At 37.3% G+C, this 20,717-nt stretch overlaps 1 protein-coding gene and 1 long non-coding RNA gene across 2 annotated transcripts in view; one reads left to right on the forward strand and one right to left on the reverse strand.

Annotated features, from left to right (window-relative positions):
* LOC106080423 (homeobox protein B-H1) overlaps window positions 1-20,717 on the forward strand; it is a 72,366-nt gene that overhangs the window by 16,386 nt on the left and 35,263 nt on the right. The gene's annotated exons all lie outside the window — the stretch shown is intronic.
* LOC106080424 (uncharacterized) lies at window positions 4,376-5,445 on the reverse strand. The gene is made up of 2 exons (XR_001220191.2): window positions 5,116-5,445; window positions 4,376-5,052 (listed from the first exon to the last, which is right to left on the reverse strand). It is a non-coding gene; the product is annotated as an uncharacterized LOC106080424 (long non-coding RNA).

A 20,717-nucleotide genomic window follows, 5' to 3' on the forward strand; every position in this document is an offset into this window, starting at 1 on the left:
GATTTGAAATTAGCTGCCATATAGACCGATCTATCGATTTAAGGTTTTGGGCCCATAAAATGCGCATTTGAGTTAAGTTAGGCCCTTCGACATTCTTCTTCAACTTGGCTCAAATCGGTCTAGATATGGGTGTAGCTGCTATCGTATATAGACCGATATCTCGATTTAAAGTCTTGGCCCCATAAATGGCGCATTTGTAATCCTGAAATTTGACACAGTGCCTTATGTTAGGCTTTTCGACATCCGTGTCGTATATGGTTCAGATCGGTTTATTTTTAGATATAGCTACTAAAAAGACAAATACTTTGTTATACACGATTGAACAATGACTTGCATTTATTAGTATTTGGTCCAAATCGGAACATATTTCGATATAGTTACTATTGGACATAAGGTATGCATTTTTCACCGGATTTTGACGAAAGGTGGTTTACATATATACCCGAGGTGGTGGGTGTCCAAAGTTCGGCCCGGCCGAACTTAATGTGTTTTTACTTGTTTTAAACATAATTACTTGAATTTTTTTCCTAGCTCAATCTTACAATCATATTAGATTAGTATTAATTGTTTTTAATTAGTCCATTAGCGTTAAAACGGCATTTATTTATTTCACATGTTTTCAGCTTATACGTTTTTTTTATGTGGAGTTTGACAGTTGTTCCCGTGAAATGCTGAATAGAATACCATCCCATAAGGTGCGCTTAAAACTTAAAGTGGTGGGCTATAAATGGTCTCTCCACTTTGGGAGAAATAACGTTAACAAATTAAATGATATTTTGTAATTTTTTTAAAAAATCTTTTATTTTCTCGCTAACCCATTCTAATATATATAAATTTCCAGGTTGTCAGCAAGTGTATTTGTAGTCATAGTTCCCTTTATTACATCAAATTCAATATGTTTCCAGAGTTATAATTTGCTGTAAGGGTAATTTCTATGTGTACAAACAGCCTTTATTGCTGCCTGCCTGCCTGCCAGCCTTCTCATCCTTCTTCTCCCAAACCGGAACGGATGAGAAAAATTTGTATTTGTTTTTGATCTGACTTTTTACCATGGTCGAAATGGTTGACTGCCATTGCTGAGACGGAGGACAATTGCTTAACCAGTTGTTGCGTTCCATTGCCATCATCCTTTGCCTCGATGTGGTGCATATAATTCGAAGGGTGGATTATTTTGCTTTGTTGGCTTTTAAATGCTTTTGGTTTTGGGAATTGGTTTACTTGCGATTTGTTACAGTACAGGTGTTCTCTTTCATTGGTATTTCTGCCTGCTATGCCACCCCTCCTTTGTCTAATTTTTATTTTCGTTCATTATTTGTTTTTTTTTTTCCTATTTATTCTCGTTGTGGCCCTTATTATGGTAGAATTTATGACTTTGATTGTCTTGTTGGGATTTATTAGATTTTTTTATTGGCTGAAATTAACCATGAATATGAGAATATCTCCGCAAAGTAATTAGATTTTCTATTGTGCCAGTGAAATAGGGCGGAGTTTGGTTGTAGGAATCTAATAAGGACCAACTATTGTCTGTTTGAGCAAACCGCAGGTTGATTTTAGCCTTTAGTGGTTAAACATGAAGGGGATATGAATGCGAACTATAATTCATTCTTATATCTAAGCTAGCTGGACAGGGTCCGCTCCGCTGCGCATTCTTTAACTCTCTGATATCTTTTTAGGGTGGGGACACTTCGCCCTGAATGTGGATATCGAATTCGTGCTACTGTAGCCTATGTCCGCCTATGGCGTTGAACGCCTGCTTTCGAATCCTGACGGAACTTCGGACAAAATTTTCTTAATGCTGGCGACATTTGCGATGTACCATGCCATGCATAGTCATGTCAAAAATTGTCCCCAAAGAGGTGTCGCACTGCGGCACGCCGTTCGGACTCGGCTATTGTTGATAAACTCAACTCGAATCGGAAAGCACTCATTGATGTGTTAGAAGTTTGCCCCTGCTCGGTTCCTGGGCTAATTTTTACTCTACTCCTAAATGCCTTTCTTTTGAGTCCCATATTACCTTATTGGTAAATATTTCGGGTTTGGGGGTATTTCGGAGTAGTCACTTGGCCATTAAAGTAAACATAAGATTCGTGCTCTAATTTCAGAAACATTTCATATGAGTCCCATAATGGCATGATCGGTAAATAAGTTGCGTTTTACTGTGGAGTGGACCCCAGGATCTTTGTCCCGATAATGAATATAAATTTCCCGAAAATCAATAAATTTTCACCCCAAATAGATTTTATATAATAGGGAGGTATAATGAGGTGGGGCGGCTCCCCAAACACATGGCTATATATTGTCGTGATTGGTCTATATATCCATTAGGCGGGTTTTGGGCGGCACCCGTCCCCAACAATAGAAACCATGTTTTTTTTTTGGTGACTGTTAGAGTGCAAAAAATTTCGAACGAATCGCATTACCATTCTCCGAGATCTGGTATTTTTAAAATAAGTGTAATGAGAAGTGTTTTTTAGGGGAGACGTTTCGACTCTAATATGGATATGAAATTCGTGTCCACTCCCAAATTCCTTTATTTTGAGCCCCATATTGTCATGCTCGGTAAGTATGAACCGTTTGGAGGATGCTTTAGTGCTGGGGCGGCCACCGGCACTTTGGTCTCAAATTTGTTCTTTTCTCCCAAATACCGTTGATTTGAGCTCCATATAGCTATAGTCGGAATTAAAGTTCAGTGTAAGGGGTGATTTAGATCGTACCCCCAAAATTGGATATCAAACTCGTTTTCTACTCTCAAACACCTTTCATTTGAGTCCCATATTGCCATAATGGATCATTTAACCTATTCGACGTATTTTTAGAAGGAAAAGTGCCACCTCGACATGAACCCAAATTTTAATGTCATATTTCTAATTTACTAGCAAATATCTTTCATTTGAATCCCATATAGCCATGGTCGGCTGATATGCCCATTCGGGGGTATTTGGGGGTGGGGCGACCTCCCATTACTTGGACCTAATTTTTTATGCCATATTTGTAATCTACTACGCGGATAATTTTCATTTGAGTTCCATATTGATAGGAACCTCGAATATGTCTGCTTAGAGGAGGTTTATGTTCTGACGGCCCAAACCCAATTTTAATACCATATTCGTATTCTACTCTTCAATATCTTTCATTTGATATCCATATTGTCTTTATCGGTCCACTTGTGATTTTAGGTGGTATTTTTGGGGTAACGGGGATATCAACAAATTATAAAGCATATTTCTTCTTCATGACCATATTCGTAATCTACTCCCAAATACCTTTCATTTGAGTCCCATATTGTCATGCTCGTCCAATGAACCTATTTTAGGGAGTTTTGGAGTTGGGGCGGTCCCCCAAAAACAACAACTTTGGTCGAAAAAACGACTACCAAAGTTTTTAATTTTCCTGCAACAATTTATTTTGAATTTCAACGACCCAAAGTACAAATTTGTTGTTGAAAGGCACTCTTTGCAAGCCAACATATTACAACAACAACAACATATCCGTAAGCAAGGCAAAAAACCATCTAACCGGCCAACGCATGTGCTTTGCTTCGGGTTGTGGTGTTATTGTTCGGCTCGCGCTGCTTTGTCTCGTTCGTTTTACTGCTGCTCTCTGTTTTCCTCTGTGACTCTCTACTTTACCATTAAAAACAAATTTTAGTAATTTTGGTATTGAACTCATGATCTCATGTTTGGTAGTCTTGCTCGCATCCTCTAGCCTACCGACATCATCCTCTTTAAGATGAAATAAATCAATAATTACTGCTGCACAGTAATAAGTGTCTCAATTAAATTTAAAAAAGTAAAAACCACTCTAAAGATTTTTTTTAGATTCGAATTTCATATTTTTTTTGTGCTGAATTTTCTAAAATAAGTTAATTGAAAAAAAAAATTTTTTGTTTGGCCGTCCAAGGGACTCGTACGTGGGTTTGCAAGTCATGAATGGCATGGGAATTTTGTGCTCTACATGATAGTACGCCTATTTGTTGAAAGTCAACAAAATTTCTATAATTTTGTCTGTCAAGTCTCTTGAAGAGACTTACTTACGTACTTCAACAAAGAATGTCTTCGATTCAATGCAAAAATTCGTTGAGAATTTAAAGTTTCACATACAAATTTGGTAGTAGGTTTTTTTCTACGAATTATTTTTTCTGTGTATTATTATGAAATTATAAAATGTCTATGGTTTATTTGGAGGTCACCGTAGCTCAAAGGTTAGCATGTTCGCCTATGACGCTGAACGCCTGAGTTCGAATCCTGGCAGGAACATTAGAAAATTATTCATCGGTTGTTATCCCCTCCAAATGCTGGCCACATTTGTGATTCTTCGCTATGCAGAAACTTCTCCTCAAAGAGGTGTCGCTCTGCGGCTAGCGGTTCGGACTTCGGACGGTGAGAAGTTTGCCCCAGTTCCTTAATGGAATGTTCATGGACAAATTTGCATTTGTATAGTTTATTTACTGAAATGAATCTTCTGTTACCTTAAGGCTAATTTAAGACAAAGGGGCGTGAGATAAATGTTTTTATGAGAGCTAATTCATCTATTATACAGGCATAGACATATTGTTGTTATACTAAATTTTCATGGCTTTAATTGCTCTGTGGTATGACCAATAATATTTCAATTAAAGTTAGTGGCGCGATAAACAATTTTCCAGTATGCAGTGTTGCGTTTGTGCGTCCGTCCGTCGGCTGTAGCAACAAATAATTTTCAAATTAGTTTTAGAATTTTACCCTTCCATGGTTGTTGGGCCTGCTGGGCAGAAAATAATGGGCAATCATTCATTTATTCATCCATGCATCCATGGCAATTCAATTGCCTCTATTGGCCAAAGTCAAGTGGCCAAATAAAAATTAATTTGCAAATCATCATCATTCCGCGGGTCATGGGAGGGTCTAGTATACTGCTGTTGTTCCCAACATCACCTAAAGCGGCCATTATATTGCCATCGAAAACAGTTTTTATTGATGCTAATGGTTTGATGTTTCGTTAGCGTTGTGGCACAAAGGTTTTCATTTATGATGACGATTGAAACTAAGCATCCACAGCTGCATCATTGTAGCCCTGTGAGTTGATGGAATGGTATAGGGTTAGAAGAGGATTTGCGAGGGATCTTGGTGTTATTACAACTATGGCATGGCGATGATATTTCCTCCAAACTTGAGCAATCACTCCGGACATTGAAGGTTCGTTATGGCAACCACGCCGTGTTGCATGCTCGCAATTATATTTGCCCATTTTTATCCGCGTAATTTGTTTTTAATTAAAACGTTGTGTTTTTTTTTCTTGCCCAGGTTTGGGTAGGTAATTGCATTATCTTGCTTTCATTTGGTCCAATATGACTTGTTGTTGTTCTTGCAAACAATATTCGCCGAATTTATGAGATTTTTTCTTTGCATTCGGATACATCAAGTGTCTAATTCATTAATTTTGATTATTTCTAAAGTTTTGGTAAAATTTGATAATTATAGCAAAGTTTTAAATTTGGGCTGGATCGTACAAAAACATTAATTTTGTATAGGATCAAGTGTTTGTGGAAACTACGACTGTTGACTGCACTTTACCATTACCATTGTTTAGCATTCTTTGTCAGTTGATCATCAGTTAATTTAAAATTTAAGCTGCGACACATTCTGTCTTTTTTGTGTTCATATATGCTGAGGATCCGATCATCAAGTATGCGCCTTACTAGTTGGACTGCACAGACGAGCTGATGCATATACCACATCGGTTTCGGTGTTAAATGGTTCAGCTGGCATCCCATCAGTTTCTACTCTTGTCCTTGAGCAGAATTGCTGCTATGCCAACCTCATTCTGGCTAGGCAGTATACCTTCTATACCATCATCAGGGATTGGTTTTTGTTATATTGTCGTCGCCGCTACACTCACAATGAAATGGCAGAATATACTGAAAACTTTTCACTTTGACAGATGACGTTTGGACACAATTATCAATCAGTGTTGCCACACCGAAAAACTTAAGTCATGAAAAATCACCACCTTGTTCGTTTATGAATTTTTTCCATAATGAAATAGCAGTGTATAATGAAAACTTTTCACTTTGACACAAGACGTTTGGACACAACTATTAACCAGTGCTGCCACTCCGAAAAACTTAAGTCATAAAAAATCATCATTTATAATTTTTCCAATTGCCTTAACAGCTATCCACCTGTGTTGTATTGAAAAGACCACATACACTTAACACCACCACCTTTCTCCCTCTTGGGAAAAGGAAAATTTTAACATAATATATCACACCATGCATGAAATTCAATATTTTGACTTTTATAATGGATTATTGTATGGTTTATTGATTTCATAATCTGAACGACCATTCGTTGTGCAAAAGCACAACACAGTGTATAAAATTGAATTGCCGCTTTCACCCCTCTAACGCTGGGTTGAAACACCCTAAGAGATCGACCTCAACGATGATGTGATAACAATAAAATTGCATAAATATTGGTAGCTCTTACATGAGTGGGAAATAAAATAGCATGGGTTTGGTTTAGGTTTCACACTAAATGTGTTCTATCCTCACCATGAACCATGATTCGTTTAAATCGATATCCTGTAATGTCTGATCATTGCATTGACTCCCATGGCTAAAGAAAGACCTATCTTAGTAAAGAGAAACCAAGTTAACTCATGTCAATTTCCCTCTCCCAAATTTGTAGTGCTAAAAATTTGCTCTTTTCCCTGTGCAGAATATTTTTAATAATAAATATGAAAAATATGTTTTTGGTGGTTGAATATACATAGAAAAGTTTTCCCCCGAAAATTTCTCGAAACACTCAGAAAAGCAGACAGACACGAAAAGAGAAAAATAACCAACTTTTTAAAAGGATAACAGAGAATGTGTACACGTTTATCCGAGTGAGTGTGGGTATGTGTACCGAAGTCAGTGCAAAAGGATATAAACACATACTGACATAAATTCAACATATCAACACATTTGCTCATCTTTCAAGCCAGCAAGCAGCAGCAGGGTTTATAGCCAAAAATGTATGCCGATGATAAGTTGTTAACGAAGGGATAAAAATGGTATAACAAATTCGAATTCTCTCAAAAACATTCGCATCAGGGTTTAAATATCTCCGTATGCCAGTAGTAGGCTTCTGTAATTGTTGAGTGAGTGTGGGTGTAGATTGTTCATAGTGGATGTGGAAACGGATACAGATTCGTATACAACGGCCACGGTTGGCTGTTCATATACAATTTATGGAATGTTGTGCATGGATGTGGATGCGGTGGTTTCAAAAAAAATCGTTTCCATTTTTTTGCTGATGCTGTTGTTGGTACCTTTTTGATCTTTACAAACGAATGATTTTTAATAACCGAAACAAATAAAAAGAATGCCATAAAGTTGTTCATTTTATTTTCTCCGTCGTTGGGTTTTAAGTATGAAAATGCCCTCACCCTCAGACCCTTGGGTTTTTTGTTGCGAGTATACGAAAATGTTATGAAGTCAATGAGTTTGGCATGTTTTTTTTGTTTGTTATTTGGCCATGCAAAAGTTTTTCGTTCATTTTCCTACGGAAGGATTACGATGGTCGATTGTAGAGTTGCGGTTGGAAGTACATTTCAGTGTTTCAATTTTGGTATGTGCACTTATGGTGATCTTAAAATCCAAATCTGGTGGTGAAGCAACCTGGGGGAACGTCCCATTTCAAAAGAAATAAGCTAAGTTGGTCCGGGCCGAATCTTGGCTAACCACCACCATGGATTCCCTTATAAACTGAGTTTGTATTTGAATTATTTTGGTCTCAAGAAGTCATATCGGGATATCGGTACTTGGGGGCCTATATCAGCATATTGAACGATTCGGATAAAACTTGGCATGGATGTTGTCATAAGATAGTATTTTGGGCCATATTTCAGTTAAATCAGGTGAAAATTTAGGCTTCTAAGGGTTGAATGAGTCAAATCCGGGGATCAGTTTATATGGGGGCTGTATCTGTATATAGACCGTTTCCAATTGTACTTGGTATGAATGTTGGAAGTCCTTAGACAAGTCTTTGTTCTAAATTTCAGCCATATCAGATGAAAATTAAGGCTTCTAAGCATGGATGTTGTTGGTCAAAAATTTAGGTTTGTTCAGAATTTCAGCCAAATCGGATGGGGGCTAAACCTGTTTATAGACCGATTCAGATCATACTTGGCATGAATGTTGGAAGTCATAACACAAGTCTTTGTTCCAAATTTTTGCCAAGTCGGGTGAAAATTGAGGCTTCTAGGGCCTCGAGAAATCAAATCCGTGGATCGGTTTATATGGGGGCAATATCTGCTTATAGACCGATTCGGATCATACTTTGTTCCAAATTTTTGCCGAGTGAATCTAGGGGCTCAATAAGCCAAATCCGGGGATAGGTTTAGTTGGGAGCTACATACAAATCTGAACCGATACGGGCCACTTGCAATTTCTACCGACCTACATCAATAAGAAGTATCTATACAAAATTGAAAGCGGCTAGCTTTACGCGTCCGACCTCTATCGTGATTTCGACAGACGGACGGACATGCTTGGATAGTCTCAGAATGTCGAGACGATCCAGAATATATATACGTTATGGGGTCACAGATCAATACCTCAAGGTGTTTCAAGCGGAATGACTAGATTTGTATACCCCCATCCTATGGTAGTGGGTATAAAAAACCTCAAACTGCCATTAGGACATTTTGCGACTCAAATGAAAGGTATTATGACGTAGTTTACGACTTTGATATAACATTTTTGGGCCAAGTGTCTAAATTTCATTTCCATTCACTTTTGGTCTATAAGGCCACCATTTGCCTTGAGTTCAAAAACAAGGTACAAGCTACACAATTAAAATGTTTCCGTATTTTTATTCATTATCATAACATGGCTTTCTTCAGGGCATCCATACTACCAGATTGGATACCATCCGCCATAGTAAGGAGGTATACTAATTTCGTCATTCCGTTTGTAACTAATCGAAATATTGGTCTGAGACCCAACAAAGTATGTATATTCATGATCGTCTTGACTTTCTAAGACGATTTAGCCAAATCCGTCGGTCTGTCTGTCTGTGGATAGCACGCTCACTTGGAAAGAGTAAAGCTAAGCGCTTGAAATTTTCCACAAATACTTCCTATTAACGTAGATCGATTAGGATTATAAATGAGTAAAATGGGTCCGTGTTTTGATATAGCTGTCATCATTGGCGTAGCTAGACATTTGTCCTAGATCGTGGGGAGGAGGGTCTACGACCCAACCAAAAAAAAAATTTAGTACCTTTTTTTGGTTTCTATAAGAATGAAATAATTCGTCATTCCCATGGCAGCCGATTGTGGGTACCTGATTGACCCGATGGAGTTCTTCATTGGCAAGGGCTACTGCCTCAGTGTACAACACACTACTACAACAAGAACAATTAAATAATACCCATACTTATGTTTTTAAAATTAAGTCAGTCAATAAATAGTACCGTTTCCTTTGTTGTGGGCTTAATGCCATGGACAAGCCGATCCCAAAGTTTGCCAAAGTCGATCGCATAAATCGGTTTTAAACAATCGTCTTACCGGTGTAAGAATACAAATTCAGATATCTATTTTAATACTCAGCCTAGACTTCTTCGCGTCAGAAATAGTTAATGGATTTGATCATCGTTAGGACGTATGGCGTATTTAATACCATTCTCCTGCACAAAAATTTATTTTAATTTTAACAAATATACCAAAATCTTATTTTGTACTATAGAAAATATTTCATTGAAGTAAAATCGGATTATGTTTAGCTTGGTCGAATCTTATGTACATACTTCCCACCAAGGATAGCATTTGTTATGTTCTTTGTACTAATATATTTTTAAGCTGAAATTAATGGCTCATTTAAGCTCCTCCCAGGTTCTCGACAAGTCAAAACTAGAGAAGTCTTTGTCCACAAATTTAGCTAAATCAGATAAGATATGCGCCTTTTAGAGGGTGAAGAATACAAATGGGAAGATCGATTCGGATTTGGCTATAGCAAATGTGCTATTCCAACTGATTCACTTTGGTAAGAAGTAATTTGGGCAATATTTGGAGCTGTACTTTTTCTAGCTGTGCTTGATAAAAAGTTTGTGTAATTCCAACAGATTAACGGACACTTACACTATGAGTTCAAACTTCAATTCCAAAAACTTGCCTGCATCAAATCGCCAAGTATTGTAAATTTGGGCGTCGAATGCGTACGCTACCCTGTGGAACAGCGAAACGGTCGGTAGGGCGGCGAAAATTCTATGGGGGGATCCAGATAGTGAAAAGACGAGGTTATTACTGAAAGGAAGTAAGAATGAGGTCAGTATAGCTATTGGTATCATAATGGGACACATAGGACTACGAGCTCACTTATGTAAAATCCGTGCGTCAAGTAATAGCATGTGTAGGACATGCGTGGAAGATGATGAGACGTTGGGGCATTGCCCGGCGTTCGCGTCTAGCAGATACCGGCAATGCCAGGGTCGTGGCATGTAAGACAATTAAGGATTTTGTAAGTAGTCGATTGGTCGAAAGAAATGCTTCAAAAATGCGATCGCGGTGCTCGGAAACACGTCTATGACATCATGACAGGTTATGAATCGTGGATTTACGCATATGAGCCCGAAAGTAAAGAGCCGTCGACTGTATGGGTGTTTCAAGATGAGGCAATCCAACAAAAGTTGCTTGCGTACGAAGCTCTTCCAAGCAAATGATAGTTTGTTTTTTCAGAAAAACTTGAAATGTCGCAATCGTACCACTAGAACGACGCAGAAATGTCAATTCTGAGTGGTACACAACCATTGGTTTGCCATTTTGTCTTCCAAGAAACCACGAAAAACATCCGCCAAAGACTGATCACTCTTTACCACGACAATGCGAGCTCTCACACATCGACAACATGAGTGATCCGCCGTATAGTCCTGACTTGGGACCGAATGACTTCTTTTTATTCCCGTAACGTTTTTCGACACTTGAAGAAGCAGTTGATGCGTTCAGAATGCATGTTTTGGAGATACTTCAATCAGAGTGTCAAACATCCTTCGACAATTGGTTCAAACGCATGCAAAAGTGTATAGATCTTAATGGGGAATAAAGCGATTTTCGATGATTAATATTTGTTTTTGTTCTCTAATCCCGAAATATAAAAGGCAAGCCTTAGATCGGAATTCCTTATACCATATATTTTTTATTTCGAGGTTACGTTTTTTTTATTTAGAGCGCACAACAAGCCGATTACTGGCTTAGTTGTATGTCCAAAGTGGCATGGGGCGGATTAACATACGCACCCTCTTTTCAACCTATCATAATGCAAATTCGTCCATGAACATTCCATTGTATCTCACATATGTCGCCGGAATTTGAAGAGGATAACCACCACTAAAAATTGTTTCTGATGTTCTCGCCAGGATTCTAACCCGGACGTGTTCGTTAACCTCTGCGCTACAGTGGCCGCCAAGTACAAGCCATACATTTTGTCCCAATTTTCGAGAAAAATGTTCTTATTCAAACTTTGCAGCTTCTTAATTGCCAAAATCTTGAAATTGTGAGTAAAATGCAATAATTTATATCGGCCACATATTCTTAGGAATTTTTCTTCATTCCTGTTCACTTTTAGAATGAAAATTTCACAATGGAATATAATTTATTTATTGTGTAGTTAAGCTAAACGAAAATAAGTGTATATAACAAAACAAAAACAAATTTTGCCCATGATCATTCCACTAAGGAACAGAGGCAAACTTTTAATGAGTGCAGTCCGAATTAAGTTTAAGCCCAATGATAAGGGGCCTCCTTTTTATAGCACAGTCCGAACAGCGTGCCGCAGTGTGACACCTCTTTGGAGTGAAGTTTTACATGGCATAGTACCTCACAAATGTTGCCAGCATTAGGAGAGGAAAACCACAGCTGATACGGTGGCAGTGTATATATTATTTTAAAAAATATTTGTATTAACTAAAATTCTGACGGTGGGGGGAGGGGGATTCTCAGATTCTCTGGGCTAAGCCCCACAGGACCGCGCTTACTACGCTAATGGTGAGCTAATCATGAGCCTTTATAGACTACAATTCTTATACGATTTGCCTAAAATTTTGCACGTGATGTTTTGTTATGACTTTCTATCCCTCTGCCAGCTATGGTTCAAATCGGGCCTTAACCTTATAAAGTTGCCATATAAACCGATCTCTCTATTTGACTTCTTGAAGCTGAAGAGGACGAAGTTCTTATCCGATTTGCCCGGAAAGTACTGTCCAAAAGATGATATAGCTCCAATATAATTGAAAAATTCATTGAAAAACTTTTCATTTCGATCCATGGTGACCATAGTGTGTAGCAACACTGCTAGTAATATTAAAACGATTTATGATACGATACACAAACATTTTGTTCACTTTGAGGTGTTTGGGTTCGTCAACAATAGCCAGTTGTGATTTTTCCAACCAAATATTACGCAAATATATTATTACGCTTAAACTCTTTCACGAATAACATGCTTTTAAAATAAACTCAGAAGCAAATTTGGTTGTTTTCCAACAATAACGAGCTGTCATTAAAATCGATATCATGTAGCTGTCATTTGTAGTTTGACAGATATAGCAGTGTGAACTTAGTAACAATTCGTGTCAGCTGATTATGCATATCACACACACAATTTTTGGAAACAGTTGCATATTTTGGTACTTTTATCGATTATTCAGCCATGAAATCGGATTTATTTGGGATTTAACAATGGGATTTATTTCTGTACGGTAAAGTCTGCAAAAAAAACACGGGATTTAGCACTTAAATCTCGAAAGGCCATACATCCCGATTTAGTGATTAACGTAAACATACTTTCACCTCACCTAACCATATCAGTTGCCTTAAATTTTTTTAAGTCTGATGGCAGATTAACGCTAAAAATATAAGTTTATATTCGATCTGATGAAACGAAAATAAGTCTTAATTTTGTTTAGCGCTCAAAATCTGTTTAGGATTTCCGAAAATTATCATTTTTTATTTAAAATTTTCGACACCCAAAACGACTCTCGTTAAAGACCATGATCATAAATTTTGGGTAACAAAATAAAAATTCATTAAAAGAGTCCTTTAGTTTACTGTAATGCTTGCCGCCATCGCTGATAATGATGATGATGGCAATTATAACGTTGTTAAACTTTCGCCGGGCAATGTTGTTTTTCTGTTCTTTTTTTGGCCTTCTTGTTTTTTTGGTCAAAATTAATATTGATAATATTAATTAAACTCAGTGGAGTCATCATATTGCAAGCCATCCAGTCATACAGTTATCCAGCCAACCACACACACACACCGGTACAGATTCACATCACGACAATAAACCGTACGTTGTCTTTATGTGGAAACTTTACTTGTCAAACGGCGCATTCTACCCACCCACACACACACACACACACACATATAGTCATTGAGAGAAAATCATTCACCCATACACAAACAACAAGCAAGGACTTTCTTTTCTCCTTGTTTTGAGTTGGTTGGCTGACATTTTTATGCTCAGATTTTTTTTGCCTTGTGTTTTGGAGTGGGCGAAGATATATGTCCGTGTGTTTGTATGTGTATGTGGGGGAAATGCATAACACAGAGTATGATGGAGCAGATAGATGGAATGAGGGGCGATGATAATGATGGTAATTTTGTTTCGTACTCATACACAAGAGCTTTGGCATGCAAGGAATTTCAATTAATTCCCATAATTTCCCTCCATTTGCACCCTCTCTCTCTGTGTCAGCCATTGTAAGCTAAAGCGTCTAAGATACATAAGTGGGTGGTGGCCCTGGGCTTTGATCCACTTGTATCACCACCACTCGGAGAGCGCATTTAGGCAAATGTTAATCGCTTAGTTAATGTTGATGCCTTTGGTTGGTTATGAAGCCAACCTAGTCATACATTAAGCATTTCTCTGCGAAAATCTGGGCCAGAGCAGAAGCCAAAGACATGAAGTGTGCATGCTAAACTAAGTGATTTGCTTTATTAGTCCCAAAATTAAATGGGTAATTTAAATGTTGCAGCATATTCAAATAATGTAGTTAATTTTGTGCGTTCAAATCATTAAGGCCTGGTTATGCTCTCGTAAACATACCGTAAATGTAGATAAAAGTAGTAGTCAAAACGTAGCATTTGACATTTCAAACAAATCAATTTTATTTACAATATTGACCTGAAGGTGAGGGAGGGACTGACGCCGTAGATCTTCATGTATACGTCAAAGGCGGCTTGAAGAAGACGGCCCTTCACGAAGTAGTTCGAGAAGTCAAGACGTCCCTCCAACTGAGGGAATAGGTGATGGCGGTCTTTCTGAATATTGAGGGGTATTTAACAACTTGGAAATATGGCAGATAATCAAAATTATGGACTGCAGGAATAGTGTTTTCAGAAGGCCGGTGACAAGGGGAGGGGTGTTCTCTCCGAAAGTTCATTGTCGAGATGGGCTACTAGAAATGGATTGTGGTCGAACCCAGGAAAGATAGAGCTAGTAATCTTCACTGCCCCTTAAATTTGTTTAAGTCTGATTGCATATTCGAGATATAGTATATACGTGGGTTGCTATATAAATTTCTGTCCTAGTAATGAAAATGCAAATTTTTATCATCAAAAATGGTTTTATTGTTTCTCAAAGCATTCTTCAGCATGACTTATATACTTTTTTATGCGCTCAAACATGGTTGTTGAACGCTTCAAGTCGATCATGTTGAACGTCTCGTGTCGACCCCTTTTTTTTGGGTGATTGTAAAATTGTGCGGAATCCAATGAGAACAAACCTTTTTTACGGCAAGGTGTTCATGCAATATTGAATATATGCTGGTGAAAAAAATGTTTTTAAGTTCTTCAATGCACTTTTTGCAAGTTTTAGGTTTTATAATCTTCACAGATGGCTCCAAGATAGAGTTAGGGAATGGATTGGAGGCATAAGGCTTCTTTTTTCTTACTTACGTATCACAATGGACCAGACTGGCCTCCGAGTAAACTCACCTCATGGTGGGCCGTCCATTCACCCTAAACCATTAACAATAAATTGTAAAAAATGACATACAAGCCCGTTCCGGTTTAGATTAGCTAGATCGACCTAAAATGTCATGACGAGCAAAAATATATACACTTTATAGGGTCTTAGACGCATATTTCGAGGTGTTACTAACATAATTACGAAATAAGTATGACCCCATGCTATGGTGGAGGATATAAAAAATGAGAGATATTTACGACAATAGTACGAATATTCATTCAAATTTTTAATAAAATTGATCCAGGTAGGACCTTTGAAAATATTGTATCACATATGGTACTTGTTGGACATGTATTTAAAGTTAAATAACAAATACGATAAAATAAAACAATGAAAATCCGCGAAGGACCCATGGCCCTAAAAATCTTGATGCTCTGAGCATAGGCTTTTTACGGTTACTTTAGGATGCGGCAAAGCACTCCGGTTCCTTCCAAGTACTTCTGCTTGTATTAACCTACATCACCATTGTGGTACAGGGTATTATGACTTTGTGCAATTGTTTGCAACGGAAGAAGGATAAGAGCTAGACCCGTCGATAAGTATATCCATCGGCCTACTAGGGTTGCCCTTTATATTTCGGGATCAGACAACGCTTGTGTTGCAATCTCCCAAATTATAGCTCTATCATAAAGCTTGACATTTTTTAAGTTATATGTACTCACAACGTTTTGACATAGAGACGCTATTTGTGTTGTTTACAGGAACGATTCATCTCGCCTAAAAAATGGAATTAAATCGTAAACATTTTCGTGCAATTACTTTGTACAACTTTCGGCGTGGATTAACTCAACAACAGTGCATCGATGAACTTGACTCAATTTTGGTGATGAAGCTCTATCAAGGACCAGTGTTTATCGATGGTAAGGTGAATTCAACCGAGGTCGCCCAAAATCAGTTGTTATTCCATAAACCATTGATGCTATACAAATTGCAAATTTTGCTCATGAACATTCCACTAAGGAACAGGGGCAGATGCTATGCGCCACCTGATATTGCAAGATCGTCATGTGACCTATCGTGAGATTGAGACAACCTTAGGCATTAGTGGGACCAGCATACATTCAATATTGCATAAACATTTGGCCGGCAAAATTTTTTTTTTCGCGTTGGATCGTACACAACTTTTCAATCACTTAAAATAGGCTCGTGTCGATTGGTCAAAAGAAATGCTCCAACTATACGAAACAACTGCATTTTTGAGCACTCAAAACATCGATTTGATGAGTCATCCGTCGTATAGTCCTGACTTGGCACCGAATGACTTCTTTTTATTCCAGTACGTAAAAAATAAAATGAGAGGTCAACGTTTTTCGAAGTGGTTAATGTGTTTAGAATGCATGTTTTAGAGATACCACAATCAGAGTGGCAAAAGTGCTTCGACAGTTGGTTCAAACGCATGCAAAAGTGTATAGATCTTAATGGGGAATATTTTAAAAACCAAAAAATGCGATGGGACCGATCGCAGCGAAAGGGTGATGACCATTGGTTATTCAAAGACGCATCGTAGGCACTCAGTATTTAAGAAAGAAGCGGTGCCTCCTTGCTTGCAACTGAGTCTCTCCACTCGATCCCTCTGATTGTTCACGACTGCAGTTACAGCTACTACTTACTGACCGTTTTACTATCCGCAACATGTGGATTAGACTGATAGCTCGCAACTGAGCGTCTCATAATGTGATCGGAGCTTAAATTCTCGGCCTGTGTGGTACTCAAAGTTCGTTGCTGAGAGTACATATTTGTGTAGGTCGTACGGAATTTTAAATGGGCGAAATCAGCCCATTTTTTTGATGGAGCTATCACATATACTGATCTTCTTATTTGACTACTTGAGCATCTGGAGAGCGCGATTTTTAACCAATTCAACTAACATTTTGCATGTGACGTTCTGTTATGACTTCAAGCACCTCTACAGGGTTCATAAAAGCGATCTCTCGATTTGACTGTGGGCGCAATTTTTAATTATTTGGTTAAAATTTCACATTTGGTGTTCTGTTACGACAGAACATGTAAACCGCTCCTCCGAATTTTTAACTATTTGGCTGAAATGTTGCATGTGGTAGTTTTTTATTACTTTCAATATCTGAACTGAATTTGCTCTGAATCGGCCTACATGCAGATGTAGCTCGCATATAAACCATTCTTCCGATTTGCCTTCTTCTGCACCTTCTATCCGTGGTTAAAACAAAATTACATGTGCATATGAGTTCCAATTGGGTTTAGATTCTGCCTATTATTGAAAGAACTTAATAAATGCAATCAATGTTGGAAGTATATAAGAGTCGGCAAGGCCAAACTCAACAAGTTTTTATTTCTTTAAAAACAAAAATTTCAGTTTTAAAAGTAAGTAAGCTTACTAAAATTTCTGAAAGGCAGTCTTTTTATCAGCACACATTGAGTTATGAATTTCGATAATGGAATTATTTAAACAATGTTGAAACTCGTATTAAAAGACATTTGTTTATGTTATAATTTGCTTCAACTCTGGCTTTCCAAACCACAGGGGGGGACATGTACATATATATGATCTATGTATATATAAAAAAAACTTTAATCCCCACTTTTTCTGCTTTTATATTTATTTGATATTATAAATATTTCAAATAAATATTTTCAACATATTCGATGATGATGATAAAAAATTAAGCTTTCAAACAAAATATTTTTTTGCCCAACAATTCCTACAATCGAAACTTTTATTAAATTCTTTGAATTATTTTATTATAGGAAAATATTTAAAATAAAAACAAATAAACCGATTATAAGCCTAAAATTCCTCAACTATTACAATCAAGCATACATTCAGGCGAACTTACACACACACACATCCACACAAACAAAGGTATATAAATAATTTGTTGTATACACAAGCACCCATTCACTACCACTTGGAAAGAGTAACACAGGAAATATTTACAAATAAAAAAATGAATGAGCCAAAAAAGTATATTTTGTATTCACTTGCTACAACCCCTGCAGTAAAAAACCCCATAGATGGCATTACGACCAACAAAAGAGTGAAACTCATAATGGAGGGATAAACATAAACACCAATACTAACTCCTGTAACCCAAAGGATATAGAGCGATAGACAGTTATACGCACACAAGAGCTTTTTCAGGATATGGAGGTGGGGGTGGGGAAGAATGAGGAGGGTTATAGATCTCCTCCTACTGCACTGGGCCAACATTATTAAAAACATACCGCAAATGTTTTGTTTCTTCCCCTCTGGAGCTCATATTCAAGTCCATTTTATTTAGCTAAAACTCAACAATATAATTACATAGAACGATGATGACGTTGTTATTGGTTGGCATTTGCTACTGACGAAGAGCTGGGGGAATGCCAACAACGTTAGCTGCAATCTTCAAGCAATAATACGAGTATCACAGCATCAGAATGATATGGAAAAAATGTTGGTGATATATGAAATAAATATCCCTATACTACACAAACGAAAAACTTTAATTTTAAATACATACATTACTAAATAAAAACCAGTAAGGAAGGGCAAAAGTCGGGCGGTGCCGACTGTATAATATCCTACGCCTTCCCTATATGTGTAATGTGGGAGCTATTGTATATACAATTCTGATGGACCTCGGCGGATGTTTTCCGATGGGTTATTGAACAATCCGTACCAAATTTCGAGCAAATATGTCCAACCGTAATAACTACGGTTGACAAATGACAATATTATTGCAAATTACCCAAAATCGGACGAACATATATATGGGAGCTATATCAAATTCTGAACCAATTTCGAGCAAACTTCTCATATAATGTAGTCATCGAGGAAAGAGTTGTGTAAAATTTTGGCAAGATTGGTCAAACAATGTGCTTGCAATGGCTCTTGGAGTGAAAATCGGGCGATATGACAGCTATATCTAAATCTAGGACGATTTTTATTAAACTCATCAGAAATGTCGAGAGTAAAAACAAATCCCTCCTGCCAAATTTCGATAGAATCGGTTAAAAAAATTAGCACTTTATTGCGATATTTCTCAAAATCGGATGAACATATATATGGGACCTATACCTAAATCTGAACCGATTTCGAGCAAACTTCTCAAATACTGTGGCAGTCATCGAGTAGAGCGTTTTGCTAAATTTTGGCAAGATGGGTCAATAAATGCGCTTTCTGTGACTCTGGAAGTTAAAATCGGGTGCCCATGAACATTCCACTAAAGGAACAGGGGCAAACTCCTCACATATCAATGAGTGCAGTCCGATTCAAGTTTTAAGATCAATGATAAGGGGCCTCCTTTTTATAGCCGAGTCCGAACGGCGTGGCGCAGTGCGACACCTCTTTAGAGATAAGTTTTACATGGCATAGTACCTAACAAATGTTGCCAGCATTAGGAGGGGAAAACCACCGTTGAAAATTTTTCTGGTCTCGCCAGTAGTGGTGTAGGGTTTAAAAATTTTATACTTTTTGCCTTCAACAATACACAGAACAAAAATTTACTTTTATTTATAATCTAAACTTCTTAGTCTCATGGGTGTATCTTGACTTTAAACATACTCCACACTGTTGGTATATACAATACCTTTCGGTGGAATGCAGTGCATATATTTTAAAAAGTTGTGAAGTCATACACGCACTTAGCCCAAAATATTTTTTTCTCAGCTTCATTTATTATTTGTAGGATTTCTTCTATAATTTATGCTCCATATTGTTATTATCGGGATATATGAACATTTAGTGGGAAATGAAAGAGAGCGCCAGAAACTTGACTTGATATAACCATTTCAGGTGCTTACCATATTTACTGTTTAGAGCTTTACATGTGTGTGGAACAAATTTGTACCATTCTGCCATATATCCATATTCTGCCATATGCCATATTGCCATTATTGGGCTGCATGTCAACTTGGGTATAAGGCGCACTCTCAGAATCTTGTTAAATGTCTCAATGTTACGTTCATACTAATATACTCCTAGACCCCTTTCATTTAGACAACCCACTTTGGGTGGGTTGTCTCGAACTCTCATCACTAATACTCCCACCTATGGCCTAACATTCACACAAAAAATGGATGCCTAAATAAAAAGCAACAACAATTTGCTGTGTTTTTGCTTCTTCTTCTTTTATTGAAAATTAATTCCTGATTTTCATGGATTTTCTTTTTGATTTCTTTTCTTTTCTTATGTATATATTCTGTACATCTCTGGAAAAATATCTTTTGATTCAAGTTAATTTCATAAAAATTCATTATGCGGTTTGGCCGTGCTACATACCACAAACTCGCTTTTATAAACCCATCTACTGCATACGACGTGTATTGTTGTGCAGTCTCGCAAAACATATACCAACAAAAATGCAAATTCCTAACACGCCATCTCTTGCACCATTTGTTTATCCTACTGTCACCATTAATACACCCATCCATGGCTTTGAATTCGCACCCACAATGAATGCTTTAGAAAAAACCAAAAACAATTTGCTGTGTTTATGCTTCTTCTTCTTTATTGAAATATAATACCTTATTTTCATGGCTGTTCTTTAAGGAAAATTAATTTTCATATGCATTCGTCGCTTCTCTGGAAAAATATCTTTCGATTGATGTCAATTTCACTAAAATCCATTCAGTCGTTTGGCCGTAATATGTACCACAAAACAACCTTTATAAAACCTTTGGCCGTTTAAAAATATACAATAATATACTTTGACGATAAGACAGAAGATTAGGAATCTGTTATCCTACCGTTTCTTTATTACCAAGT

Source organism: Stomoxys calcitrans, chromosome 2, assembly GCF_963082655.1.
Source record: "Stomoxys calcitrans chromosome 2, idStoCalc2.1, whole genome shotgun sequence".
Lineage (NCBI taxonomy): Eukaryota > Metazoa > Arthropoda > Insecta > Diptera > Muscidae > Stomoxys > Stomoxys calcitrans.